Genomic DNA, 14714 nt, shown 5'->3' with positions numbered 1-14714 from the left:
GGTCCCCCATTTTATTGCACAGACTAGGAAGCTATCCTGGGGAGGTCTGTCATAAATATATGTATGTATCACGTGGGTTCAACATAAGGGATTTTTACAATACCATTTTTACAAATTTTTTACATACAAAAGGGTCCCATATAAAGGGGTTACTTACAGATTGAATAGAAAAGTATTATATTTTATTAAGAAAAAATTCATAGATAAGGATATTTATAAATAGGCCTTGAACGCATGTGATATAGAGTGTATACATATAGTGAATTACCTGAGGAAGCTACCACCATGTGATAAGAGAGGTCCATCTGGTGGAAGAGATCACATTGTCCCCTCCATCATAAGATTGCTAGCAAGTGAACCCCCCAATTGGATGCCAATTGGGTTTCTCTCGGATGAGAAGTCCCCTTTGAAGACATCCCAAGATGAATCTAACTTAATCCTCATAGTAAAAGCATATGCAATTCCACCATCTACAAATACTTGTAACTTCCATCAACTAGCATAGGCAAGTCCTGAACAAATATCATTGTAGTAAGAGGTTTCCTTACTAATGTTTAATCCTCTACAAGAAGTACACCAACCATGAGATGAAGCACACTTGCTACTAAATGAGAGGTAGAGGCTACGATACCCTAATGATTTGTAAGATAATCCAATGTAGGTAGGACAAGGAGCACCTCATTAAATAGACTCAAAAACCATATAGTTAAAGCCTCCATAGGACTAGGGATGGGCTCTCAATGGTGAAGAATTCTCCAAGCCTCAAATGGCTCGAGGACATGGTTGATATCAAATGGAGATGTAGAAGTTGAGGAATTTATGCCATGTGTTGGTGATGGTAACTCCAAGCACTAGATCAAAAGGGATGAAAAGGATGTGTGACATGAGGTGGATGAAACACTAATTATTCATAGGGAAGAGAAGATGAAGCATATGACCTCACAAGCCCAAAATCTCAAAAGAAAAATTAACTAAAAACTCAATGCAAAGCCTAACAATGCCATATTACTAAGATTTATGCATGTTAATGTGCCTTTTTAAAAGGTTTTAAAAACATTTGATGTTCCAATTTAAAGTTAACAGCACCTTGTCATCGTGCAAAGCAATTGATGTGACAATCTCACTAGCAATGAGGCAATCTAGGAGGACATGACCATTAACACATATGTATTCCTATGACCCTCTTTAAATCATTTTGCAATATTCCAATGTGCATGGTTCTAGTTGGGAGAATGAAGATTCAAAGGATAAAAAATGTAAATATGACAATCAATAGCATGCATGAACATAAATAACAAAAGTATAAAATGAAAAATACAAAAACAAACAAAACAATCATGAAGTAAAACACAATGTCTCAACTCCAAAATCACATGTTAGCCATTGGCTTGACACATTATCTTTACCCTTAGCATGATTTATTACCTTAGTCTTTACAATTTCCTATATGAAGTAGACTTAGCATTTCTCATGAAGTTAGATGTCTCATGAAAAGTAGTTATGTAGGCGATTTTTAGGCTTGACTTGAAGAGGTATTGTGTGTCTCTTTCATGTTTTGATTATGATCCCTGATCATGACGTGTTATATGATGGAATTTTTGGATAATCAATGCAATCTGACAGTGGGCACCAAGATTCATCTCTTTGTTTCTATTCCATTTCTAGCATACACACTGATTTCTATCTCTGATTTGTCATTATTAGTATTTTAGAGTGTGGTTCTATTTCTCTATGTCATTATATCTTAGTTTTTAGTTGATTGCCTGATACAGCATTATGTATTTTCTACACTGCCTAAAGCAATATACTCTATTCCTATATGAGGAGGCAATCCCATCTTATTATGCATTCTACATACATTTGGAGTTGAAACACTTTGGCGATCCTGCCACTCTTTCTTGAACCTCTCGTGTGAAAATTTAATAGAAAAACACCTCTGTTTGATGATAGAATTTTGAATTCTCTTTTAAAAACCTAAAACAATGAGATACTGTTTGAAGCAACATGATGCAATCCAAAGCCCTATTCCAATTTCTCTATGTATATGTCAAACAATTATCCATATCAATCAAATGTTATTTTGACAATGAGAGCAAATCCAAGGAGCTTAGAGAAATGTGGGCAAAGCAACATCAGCATTGAGAAGTGAAGGATGATAGTGGAGCAGTAGGAGGACTCAACACACTAGATGAAGAACAATTTTCAAACTATAGGGATGATTATGGAGATGTAGGTAGCTCTAGTACTGCCACAATCTACCAATCCCCTACTACATCTACGGAATCGTCCACAACTCCTCTGACCCCTTCAAGTTTAGCAAGCTTATCAAATGATGAGGAAACAATACTATTGCCAAAGGATCAGGATACTCCTTCTAAGCAGGCATTTGAAAGACTGCAGAATATAGTACTTGGGAGGACAGTACTGCTATGGAGTACAAGAGTTGTGGCATAGAAGTCTTTGAAATTCAACCCTTTAACCCCATTAAAGAAACATAAGCAATAGTACACAATGAATCCTAATCAATTGGTCAATCCTAAGGTGAATTATATCTTCAACAAAACCTTATGACAAATTTCTCAAAGTTTCTCAAAGACAAATACATTTAATAGTGATTTCTATTCACATTGAGCCTATAATACATGCATATTATCCTCACACATTGAGCCAATAACATCACATAAAATTGACAATTTATCAACTATATTGAGAATTTATTTTTCTTCTTCTTTTTCTTCCTCTCTCTCTCTCTCTCTCTCTCTCTCTCTCATAATTAATAATTAATTACATATGTACATAATTATATATGCATAATATGTTGATTAAAATACAAGTATACATATTTTCTTAATGATTAATTGATGTATTAATAAATAATAATTAATGTTCTATCAATTACATGAAATTATGAATAATTAGTATATAGATTACAACTATCATTAATACAAATAATATATAAAATTTAAGTATGTATAATAATTACTACTTAAAATATTAAAATATTAATTAATATTATAGATCATAGTTATAATAATTTAGATAATAAATTAATTATAATTATACATAATAACTAAGTGTCAATATGTAACATAAATATCATATGTGTATGTGTATGTGTGTGTGTGTGTGTGTGTGCGTGTGTGTGTTTTGTGTGGTCTCGTAAATGTGTGTCCTCTCACTCCCTCTCATCATTTTTATTTTCTCTCCGTTCTTTTTCTTCCCATGTATCTCATCTTACTTCACCTCATATGTGTGCATGTGTACACGTGTATCTATGCATATGCAAATGTATAGCAGGTATATGTATATGTATGTGTGTGTGTGTGTGTGTGTGTGTGTGTGTGTGTGTGTGTGTGTGTGTGTGTGTTTTTGCATGTGTGTATGTGCATATTTTAAGTGTGTGTTTTATAAGTGTATGTCCTCTCTCTCTCTCCCTCCCTCCCTCCCTCTCTCTTTCCCTCCCTCCCTCCCTCCCTCCCTCCCTCCCTCTCTCTCTCTCTCTCTCTCTCTCTCTCTCTCTCTCTCTCTCTCTCTAATTTTTTCCTCACTCATATATATTTACATGTGTATAAGCATGTCTACATATATGCATATATGTGTGTATATATGCATACATATGTGTATGTATTTGCACATGCATGTATACGTGTACATGTATATATGTGCATATCTTGTTCATGTCTTTTTATAGTCTTTATGTATTTGTGTGTGGTTTTAGAGTATGTATACATCGCATAAACATGTTCAACCATTAAAACCACTATCCCATTCCATAATGTTCAATTAAAAAGAAATTCAACTTTTTTTTAAATACATGTATGTGCATTTGTGGATGTTTTTAAAATATATATACACATTACGTACACATGTTCAATCATTAAAATATTATTTCATTTTATATGTCTAATTAAAATATAAATTCATTCCTCTAGAGAGAGAGAGAGAGAGAGAGAGAGTAGCATACAGATTTTCAAAGACTCACCTTTCCCCTTCCATGATCATATCCTATATTCAATTAAAAAAGAGAAATGTATGTGCATTTGTGGATGTTGTTAGAGTATGTACACATTACATGCACATGTTCAACCATTAAAATATCATTTCATTTCATATGTCTAATTAAAAAGAAACTAGTTGGTCAAGGATCGACATTGACGAACCAGACCTCCTAACTGCGCATTGCGTTGTTGGTAGACTTGCAAAGCTCTTACTTTGTGCTTTTGTGAGAAAAGGGACTTTAATCATGTGAGACTACTTCCCTTTGCTCACAAAAGCATGACAAATAGTACACTATACACAATGAATGAGGTGCTTCATGCCTAATGTGTAAAACATGCTTGACTAAGTGCAATAATACGAGTTCACTTGTGAGATGTTGAATATGTAAAGACTCTGTGTGTGTGTGTGTGTGTGTGTGTGTGTGTGTGTGTGTGTGTGTGTGTGTGTGTGTGTGTGTGTGTGTGTGTGTGCGCGCGCACGCGCGCGCGCATGCGCACGTGTGTGTGCATGCGTGCGGGCGTGCGTGCGTGCGCGCGCAATATTTCACTATTTGTGCACCTCTATCTATGGATGTTAAGATCTCTCTTTGTCTATCTCACATAAGTACAATCAGTGCTTACTAAATAATTGATAGGAATCAACCACATGAATGATTAATGTGAATCAACATTTATCAATGCACTTAACATCTTCAACCATGTGAAAAATCAATGTGAATCAATAGTTTCTTGATGAAAAATGAAATGGTTGATGTTTAGAAATAGAAGAGGAGTTAAGGAAGAATAAGGTTGACATGTTGATGGAAAATGCAATGGTTGATGTTTAGAAATAGATAAGGAGTTTAAGAAAGAATAAGGTCAACATCAGCAATTATTCAAGCCATCTTGCATCATTTTAAGTGTTGGATTAACATCTTACATCATTTAAAGTGTTGGATTAAAACTATGCATTCTGAAGTATATAGATGGTATGTACTTGTAATATTTGTAAATACCCATTGGGAGTGAGCAAATTATTGCCCCTTGAATCTTTTACTCCCAAGTGACATGGGCAAGTAGCATCTATGGTATCTTACCTCATCAGCACTCTACATTCGAGTCAGGCAAGCATGAGAAATGTGTGTGTGTGTGTGTGTGTGTGTGTGTGTGTGTGTGTGTGTGTGTGTGTGTGTGTGTGTGTGTGTGTGTGTGTGTGTGTGTGTGTGTGTGTGTGTGTGTGTGTGTGTGTGTGTGTGTGTGTGTGTGTGTGTGTGTGTGTGTGTGTGTGTGTGTGTGTGTGTGTGTGTGTGTGTGTGTGTGTGTGTGTGTGTGTGTGTGTGTGTGTGTGTGTGTGTGTGTGTGTGTGTGTGTGTGTGTGTGTGTGTGTGTGTGTGTGTGAAGAAGCTCTTGCTTCCGTATATTTTAGAGAGCGAGAGTGAGAGAGCTAATGCTTTTGAAAATCAATGCATAGTCATTAAATATTGTAAGAAACAGATACCTCCAACACATGGTTCCATGGGCTTAGACTCTAAAGGTTTTCTACAAAACTCCATCAATGGTGCTTTCTTCTCCAAGTGTAACTAAGACCACTCAAGTCCTTATACACATACAATAGGAAGAGCAAGATCACAACTTGTTTCTTTGCGAGCAAAGCCTTTGCATTTTTTTAGTTAGCAAATATCATTAAAAAAGTGCACTTCCTTTGCTTCTTTTTAGTTAGCAAGGTCATTAACTAAGACACTTTCGTTGAAGTCTTTTTTATGATAATATGAGAGAGAGAGAGAGAGAGAGAGAGAGAGAGAGAGAGAGAGAGAGAGAGCTAAAGGGGTGCTCCTCAACAACTCGATAGATCCAAACAAGACATAATCTTGATACTTTAGCAACTTGTTCTAACAAAATAGAAGTAGAACTATGATCCCAATTGAATAGTTGAAATGATAATAAGAATGTAATAAAGATCCTAATATAACAATGGTGATACAGTAAATAAAAATCAAGGGGAATTGAACCCCAAACACATCGATGTGGTGTGCCTTACCAAGGAGCTTATCTACAAACCAAATAAAATAAAAACATAAAGAGATCTATTACCTTTGCAATAATCCATATCTCAAAAGCATCCTCTCTCTCTCTCTCTCTCTCTCTCTCTCTCTCTCTCTCTCTCTCTCTCTCTCTCTCTCCGGGGGGTCCACTAGGGTTTACCGTATGGTACCACGTGAGTGTAAGGGAGGGGGGTTATTTAAGGGAAGGAAGGTACATTTTATAAGGTAAGGTCCCATAAATAGGGGGTAGATAAGGGGTATTTTTATATATTTCTTGCACACAGGTGACATCTCCTTATTACTACTAGGGAATCCCCCATCTCTCTCTCTCTCTCTCTCTCTCTCTCTCTCTCTCTCTGTCTCTCTCTCTCTCTCTCTCTCTCCGGTGGGTCCACTAGGGTTTACCGTATGGTACCACGTGAGTGTAAGGGAGGGGGGTTATTTAAGGGAAGGAATGTACATTTTATAAGGTAAGTTCATAAATAGGGGGTAGATAAGGGGTATTTTTATATATTTCTTGCACGCAGGTGACATCTCCTTATTACTACTAGGGAATCCCCCATCTCTCTCTCTCTCTCTCTCTCTCTCTCTCTCTCTCTCTCTCTCTCTCTCTCTCTCTCTCTCTCTCTCTCTCTCTCTCTCTCTCTCTCTCTCTCTCTCTCTCTCTCTCTCTCTCTCTCTCTCTCTCTCTCTCTCTCTCTCTCTCTCTCTCAACTACCAGTACATTCTAAGGAAAGATCAAGTGTAGCACTCCTAGGGAATGAAGAGTAGTACTCTTGCTAGAATACTATTTTTAAAACTTATTTCTTTTCTATTATTGATTGTCGATTATATATATAAAGAGTTGTAGTCCCAATGTTTTTTTATCTTATTCCTTTTCTACTATTGATAGTAGATTATATACAAAGAGTTGTAGTCCCCTTTGCAATACATTTCAAAGAGAAATGATCCATCTTCAAAAGAAATGGTGGTGTCCCAGATTCAACCTACGTACTCAAATAAAGTTAAAGAGGCCTTTAGGTCCAAGCAATTATTTTCCTTTTCATTTCAAAGAACCCTCCTTGATCCTTTATAGGTATTGTTTATTTATTTGGCTTCCATAGTATGAATCCATGGCCAATCATCTTACTAAGCAACCGAAAAAATGTTGTTATTGAGACTCCCACCCCCCCCCCCCCCCCAATGGCCTGATTCCCCCCCAACCTCCAGCACTAGTGTTTAGTCATCCGCACCTACTCCCTCTCCTCCAGCACAGCCTTCGACTAGGGGGAAAGAAGGGTTAATAAATTTTTTTGCCATAAATCTATCAATTATCCTTTTGACCTCCTCCCAAGAGGAGGTTCACACGTAGATATGCGGTATCTTAGTCCTTGGTCTCGGTTGGCCAATGGAGTCTCATGATATGTCGTGTACCATTTAAAGTTCGCACCGTCCCTAACTTTGATGTCGGAATTGTCCTTGCATGAGACTCACGCGGGCTCGTAATATTTTTCAACAAAAATATTACATTCTCTCCCCCGGCTTAAATAGGAACAAAATATTCATTCTTACTCTTGAACTTGAGGGCATATTGCTAGGTTTGTAGTAACACTTATAATACTACAGTCACATCAAAGCAATTAACTATCCATCTCTCATCAACAACATGATCAATTGAGCTAATGGATTCTCTATCCAACATAAGTCACTCAAAAAACAACTAAAGCAGAACCTTACGTCATTGCATTTACTCTATATCCATTTACCATAAGAGTGATCATTTACCACAAGAAGACTCAACCTACATTTACCACAAGAGCCATCATTTACTCTAGATAACACATTCAATCAACTTTTAGGTAGCTAACGTAGATAGGGAACTGTTATAAAATCCGAGATACACGCTCGACTTTCTTATATACTTAAAATACATATGACGAATATTATGTTGGCACAGAGGGAGAATAGATGAGAGAAAAGAAAGATGTAGAGAGAGAGAGGTAGAGAAATTGGCAACACACTAGGGACTGGAAGATGGGCCAACCCCCCCCTTGTGGAGTTATATTATTGACAAGGAGCAAGCTTCTCCGTTACACATAAGACAGTTCTTACTTGTAGATCTTGGAAACAAGATCATGGTTCCTTGCACCGTATACAACCGGCTAACACTTGCACAACTTGGAAGTTGGCACCTTTTGATCCTTCTTGAGTCTCCTTCTCTCCTACACAATATGTGTAGGGCTCTCCTCTTGGCGCTTGATTTTAGCAGAGCTTCCGCAGCACTTGCACCTTCTCTTCTCCTCTTGGAATTTGATTTCAGCAGAGCTTCCGCAGCACTTGCACCTTCTCTTCTCCTCTTGAAACTTGATTTCAGCAGAGCTTCCACAGCACTTGATTTCAGCAGGGCTTCCGCAACACTTGCACCTTCTCTTCTCCTCTTGGATACATGCAAAGTGATGCTTCTCTTCTCCTCTTGGATACATGCAAAGTGATGCTTTCTTCACCTCCCCCTTACACCCAAGGAGAGCCTCCTCTTTTATAGGCTTTCAAGAGCTTCTCTTCTTGGAGAGAGAGTTGAGTTGATCTTTATGCAATATGTGGTTGTTCCACTCTGCAGCACTAATTTCGAGATATCTCTTTGTGTATTGTTTGGATGAAAAAACGTCTGACACAAAAGTTGTAGATCTCACTGGTTCCGATAACCCACGGGGCCCGTTTTAGAGATCGTTTTTCTATTGCGAGATATTTTAAAAATAGATTTTCCAAAAAAATTTACTTTTTAAACTGAACTCTTAACATGTGGTCCATGCAACCACCTTGAGTCATAGATAAGGAGAGTTCATTAGATTGCCTTGGGCTTCAACCTTAAGATTGAATTCCACACAAAAGCTTGTGTCATTTTAGACCTTAGAAAGAGAAAATCACTTCTCTCCTCACAAAGGATCACGTCTCTCGTCTTTCTTAGTGAGAGAATTCCCTCTCTCATCTTTCTTAATGAAAGAAAAGACCTTAAACCTTGACTTGTAGGGGAGAGGATGACCCCAAATGAATGCAATGCTCATTATACACAAGTAAACATTCCCAGGCGTCACTGGATGCACACATAAATACATATACATAATGCTAATGCACTTCCTCTTCTTAGAACTCAATCCATCTTCATTTATGTGTAACTCCTTGGTTCTTTTGTACACTCTTACACTTGGCATACACTTCTTTTCCCTTCATAACTTGTACTGCATGTACTAGATATCCCTGTCACAGTGTTCTGATCACCCCATTAAGTGATGCACTAGGAATACTGGTCTCTAAATGGTCTCATGGCCATGCTAGATCATCATCAACACTTAAAAAAAAGTGAGTCATTAATTTATTGACATGAATTTATTAAATAGAGAATGCATAATAAGCAATCAATTTAGTGACACACCTACCAATTGCCTAGCTTCAAAAATAGATTGCAAGATTAGCTCGCACTTATACAAAATCCTCATTAAGAAAGTGAACACTTTCATAGGGAAGACATCCGAGCTAACAAAACTATGAGAAGTAGAGACATGGCTTCTTCTACCAAGTTCCATTTCTATGCTATAAGAGGTGAAGAAGAAGAGGAAAATGAGAACGAAGTAGGTTGCCCCACATTTGCCAACTCCTACGTGTGCCCCTGTTTGAGCTGCCTAGAGTCGACTTCACAAGAGAAAAACTACATAGAGAGAGAGAGAGAGAGAGAGAGAGAGAGAGAGAGAGAGATTATATTTGATTATTTTGACACAATGCCTTTTGAGCATCTCTTAGAAGCATATTACAGAAGAGTGTTTGAGTCTAAAGAATATGGTTCTCCTCCTTCACTTGAGTGGCTAATTGTACCTCCATTTTCAATTGTTATAGATTGAAAATCTACTTTTCAAACCCACAAGCAAAGTTGAGATGAAAATAATGTATAGAAACCAAGATAACCGTGGATATCGAGATATCTAGATCACTCGAAAAGAGAAAACTTGAGCCTCTACCACATATATTTTGCTCAGCGGAGGATTTTCTTCGGCTACTTTGTGTCCATCGATCTTGGATGTTGTTGGAATGGCCACCATCACACTCTTCATGGCCTTCCTATAGACATGTACACTATCTCATGATCATGTCTAGCCCTGAGGATCTGATCCGATAGCAATCAAGGAGCATACAATACTATAGTGACAAATGAAGGGGATGCAATGGCAGTGGAGAAGGACAAGAGGAAGATGTGGGAGAGAAGAGCACACACAATGTAGGCGCTGTCCAACTGAACTGACAGCCTTATTGCACTATCATATTATATATGAATAAAGAATGGGCAGTCACAGTATACACGAGTAGGCCCAGAGGCCTTTACCCCAACAACCTCCCACTAAAAGGCCAATGTGGCTAGGGAGTGAAAGAAAGAAAAGAAAAGAAAAAAGACAAGGTGAGGAATCATAACATCTCACCCAACGCCCAATCGGAAAGCGAGTTGTGCAAGAAGTGTCCAGAACCTCTACAGAAGAAGAGTTAAGCATCCTCGAGTCCATGACATCTAGGAGATAAGTGATCCTGTAGCTCCATACAATGGAGCAATCCAAGAATGCTTCTCATGAAGCAAGCACAACTCATCAGTGCACGGCTGTAAAGCATCAGAGTCGTGCATAGCATCAGCTGGCGCATATAAGATAGCGAAGAGCAATCAAACTCTCCAGAGTCAATCACTGAAAGAGAGCCAACATCTCGGACACTCGTCCAATAGGGTCTCAAGACTACATGTGGCCTCAACGAAGCGGAAGACTGACATATGGCTGGCTGTCTAGCTTGCAAAACTACAAGAAAATAGCTCTCACGAGCCTACAAGGGGTCTAGCAACTGACCACCAACATCATGACCCTGACTGCTATGCATAGCTACGTCATCTAGGCTAATAAGTGCCTCATTTTTAGCATAAACAGCTTGTTGTAATGGCACTGTAGCTGCTGCAAAATCAGCCATAAAGCGTACTGAATGCTCATCAAGAGGGCTAAGAGGTGTCTGCGTCTCATAGAAGATAGCATGACAATTGCGTATGACCTGTTGGGCATCCAAATCCCATAATCTACAGGCCTTAAAGTCACCATCTCCATAACTAAGGGGGATACATCTATGTGACATATGCTCATGTGGCATATGTACAAATGCTTGGCAGCCAAACATCCTCAAGTAATCATAGGAGGGATGCATGCCACTCCATGCCTCATGAGGTGTAATACCATCCAAGGTCAAGCACGGTGTCCTGTTAACCAAATAGACTGCTGTCATAAGGGCCTCAGTCCAAAAGCCATAAGACAACCCAGTTGTGGTAAGCATAGAAGCAACCTTTGCCTGTAAGGTCAGACACATGCCATGAGGAATCCCATAATACCGTGGGCACAAGAAATCAATGCCATACTGCTGACAAGAGGTCTGAAAGCTGGGAGAGAGAGCATGACTCTCATTATCCATCTGCAAGCACCTAGGCCTGCTACCAATAGAATCCATAAACATGTCAACCATAACTGCAGCATCCTCAATCTGCACCAAGGGAAAATCCCAAACACGATGGATAGCATGATCAACAAAGGTCACAAAGTACGACGCTCCACCAAGTGACTAGGAAGGCATATGTCCATATACTGCACAATCGACAAGATCTAGAGGAGCATGCCTCATATGATCACCATAAGCCAAGGGGGCTCTGCAAGGACCAAGAGTACAATCAGAGCAAGCATCAAGATCTGTAAGTGATATAGGAGGCAGCAATGAGTCTGAACAAGACAAGATCTCCATCTCTCTATGGTGCATATGGCCTAGGCGATAATGCCATAACAATGCATGTGGTGTCCGGATAACTGCAACCATAGAATCTCCCACATGAGAGACATGCACTGGGTAATGAGAACCAACTCAAGAACCTCTGGCCAAAACCAAGCAACCATGACAGATCTTCCATGACCTATCCTGAAGAAAAACAGAGTAACCTGCATCATGCAACTGACTGATAGAAATCAGGCTCTTACTGAGCATGGGAACATGTAGAACATCCCTGAGCATAAGAGAAGTCCCATTAGGCAAAGCTAGGTATATGTTCCCTGTACCAACAATAGCATAAGTTTGCTCAAGGCCCAGATCAATATATCCATCAACCTCCCTATAAGAAGAGAACCATGCTCTATGAGGGGTAACATGACAAGATGCCATAGAGTTGAAAAGCCAATCAAAGGCATGGGCATGATCATTGAGCAAGTAAGCTGTAGGGAAACTAGATGACAGGAGGACATGCTCAACAGCATCATCATGGGTAATTGCATGTACCTTACCACTAGAAAGAGTGGTAATAACTACTGCATCGCTGAATCTCTGCTCATGTTGAGTTCATCTCTGTCTCTACTGCTCTCTAATCCATCTAAAGCATTTTCTTTGAACATGCCCAAGCTTCCCACAATGGGAAGCAAACAACATCTGAAGTAGAAGAACTTGTAGAAGATGACAAGGAATCCAAGTCATCATGAATAGGGCTATCCATAGCATCCACGGAGCTCAAGCAGTCGAGGGCTGTCCCAACATAGGAAACCTACTCATAAAGACAATCATCTGCTAGTACATCAGTGGTAGAAGCATGTGCAAATGCTCATGAAGCCTCAATGGATGGGAGGACATAAAGGCATCAATCAAGGATGCAAAAGCTCTCACATGAAGAAGAGTCGTAGCCAATTGCATGACATAACCAACCACAGTATAGTAAAGCATAAGATATTTGTCATAAGAGCATATGATATTCGGCCATCAAATCAGCCCATAACCATATGCATATGCATAGCTCTGCAGTACATCATGCCACCAACAAGGAACAATCCAAGTCAAGTAAACCGACAAGTGGCAAAGCATCCTGCAAGAGTCAAGCTCCAAGTGAAGCCCAAACATCTATACAACAACATCCAAATAAGTGGCTCTGTAAGGTATACAACAATAGACCATGTGCATAGACGGGTAAGCATACATAGCATCTAATCTCTAACATGGACAGTCAACAGGAGCCCAACTAACATAGAAGCTAAACAACAGAGGAGTAAGAAAGCCATAACTGTAAATCCCAAGCACTATCCAAGTCCACTGATCAGTAAGTATCCCGCATATCAAATGCAAACGAGCAATCACAGCTCAATAGGCAACTGCCAAAACAAGGGAGCAGCTTACTGCTCAATACCTAGTGCATCCAAGTAATAGCCAAGATCCATAATCGAGGCATAAAATTCCATATAGCATCCAAGGTCGTAAGGAAAAAAGCCAAGTCGTAATGGAAAAAGTCAATTCAATGTCCAACTGCTCAAGGGAATACTCAAATGAATGTCGAGATGAACTCAAACAACTGCCATCCACAACCAAATCATAAAGCATTCACCAAGACATCATAACCCATACTGGGTAGCCTAGGCATAAACCATGTCATAGATGAAATGCCAACTGTAAAGAAGTGATAGTCAAACCAAAATCAAGCTCTAATCTCAGCTCAAAAGCATTTCGGAGCATAAACAAGATATGTGGCATAGTCCAAATACATCACCGAGTAGCCGGGAGCACCTCGTGACCAATAGGCATAACCCAACTGTAGCATAAATAGCTTTAGCCCTCAAATTTCCAGCAGTATATAACCTCTATAAACTGGAAAATCAGTGGTCAATCCAAGCTCAAATCCATAGGCATACATTCTCGTATGTATAGGCACCAATCGGGCATAATCGGACATTAAATGCCAAGACTTGTAAGCATGAAATTGAAGTAACAGATGGCTGCCGTGTTTTGGACAGATTTGGGATTGTTCAAAATAGTCAATGTCGGAGCTAAATCAGCTCCAAATGCATCTCACATAAGAGACATAACATCCACAAGTGATCCGGTATCAATAGATATCAGTAGAAGCATCACATAAGCCATAGGCATACAAATACATGCTGTCTCAGACCTGAAATCTGTTGCAAAATATTTTGTCATCAAAATTTGGCAAATTGGACATCACCACCACGTCCGAAGCTTGCCAAAACCCCAACTTAGACTCTTACCTTGCCTGAATCGGGTTCCGAATGCCCGAGATATGACAAAAAGAGTGATTTTTGGGCCAAATTTTGAAACAAGCGAAAAAAAAAACGTGAGCTGACTAGGGGGGTCTGCTATCCCACGTGTCAACAATGGGGCCCAAAGGGAGCACAAATGGGGGCCAAAAAAGGCCTACACCAAGCCTCAACAAGCTTTGATAGGTTGGAAGCAAGATCCAAGTGAAGGAAACTCTAAGAGGTGTAAGCTATGGTTGCCCACAACCTGTGAAAACCCTGTTGAGCTGAAAACTGAGTGAGAATGAAGATCTCATACCTCGTGTGGAAGGCCGGGATGAGCTCTTGAAGACCCGCTCTGATACCAGTTGAAGGGGATGCAATGGCAGTGGAGAAGGAGAAGAGGAAGATACGGGAGAGAAGAGTACACACAATGTAGGTGATGTCCAACTGAACTAACAGCCTTATTGCACTATCATATTATATATGAATAAAGAATGGGCGGTCACAGTATACACGAGTAGGCCCAGAGGCCTTTTACCCCAACAACAAAATGTGATCCCATACTGACCCATTGCCACTTGACACATCTAGATCCTTAAGGCTGTGATCTAGGATGAGGATGATTAAAGCTTTGACGAAAGCTTTAG

This window comes from Lygodium microphyllum, chromosome 9, assembly GCF_053477565.2.
Source record: "Lygodium microphyllum isolate KBCC chromosome 9, Lygodium_microphyllum_v1.1.10, whole genome shotgun sequence".
Taxonomy (NCBI): Eukaryota; Viridiplantae; Streptophyta; class Polypodiopsida; order Schizaeales; family Lygodiaceae; genus Lygodium; species Lygodium microphyllum.
Note: the sequence above shows the minus strand (reverse complement) of the source record.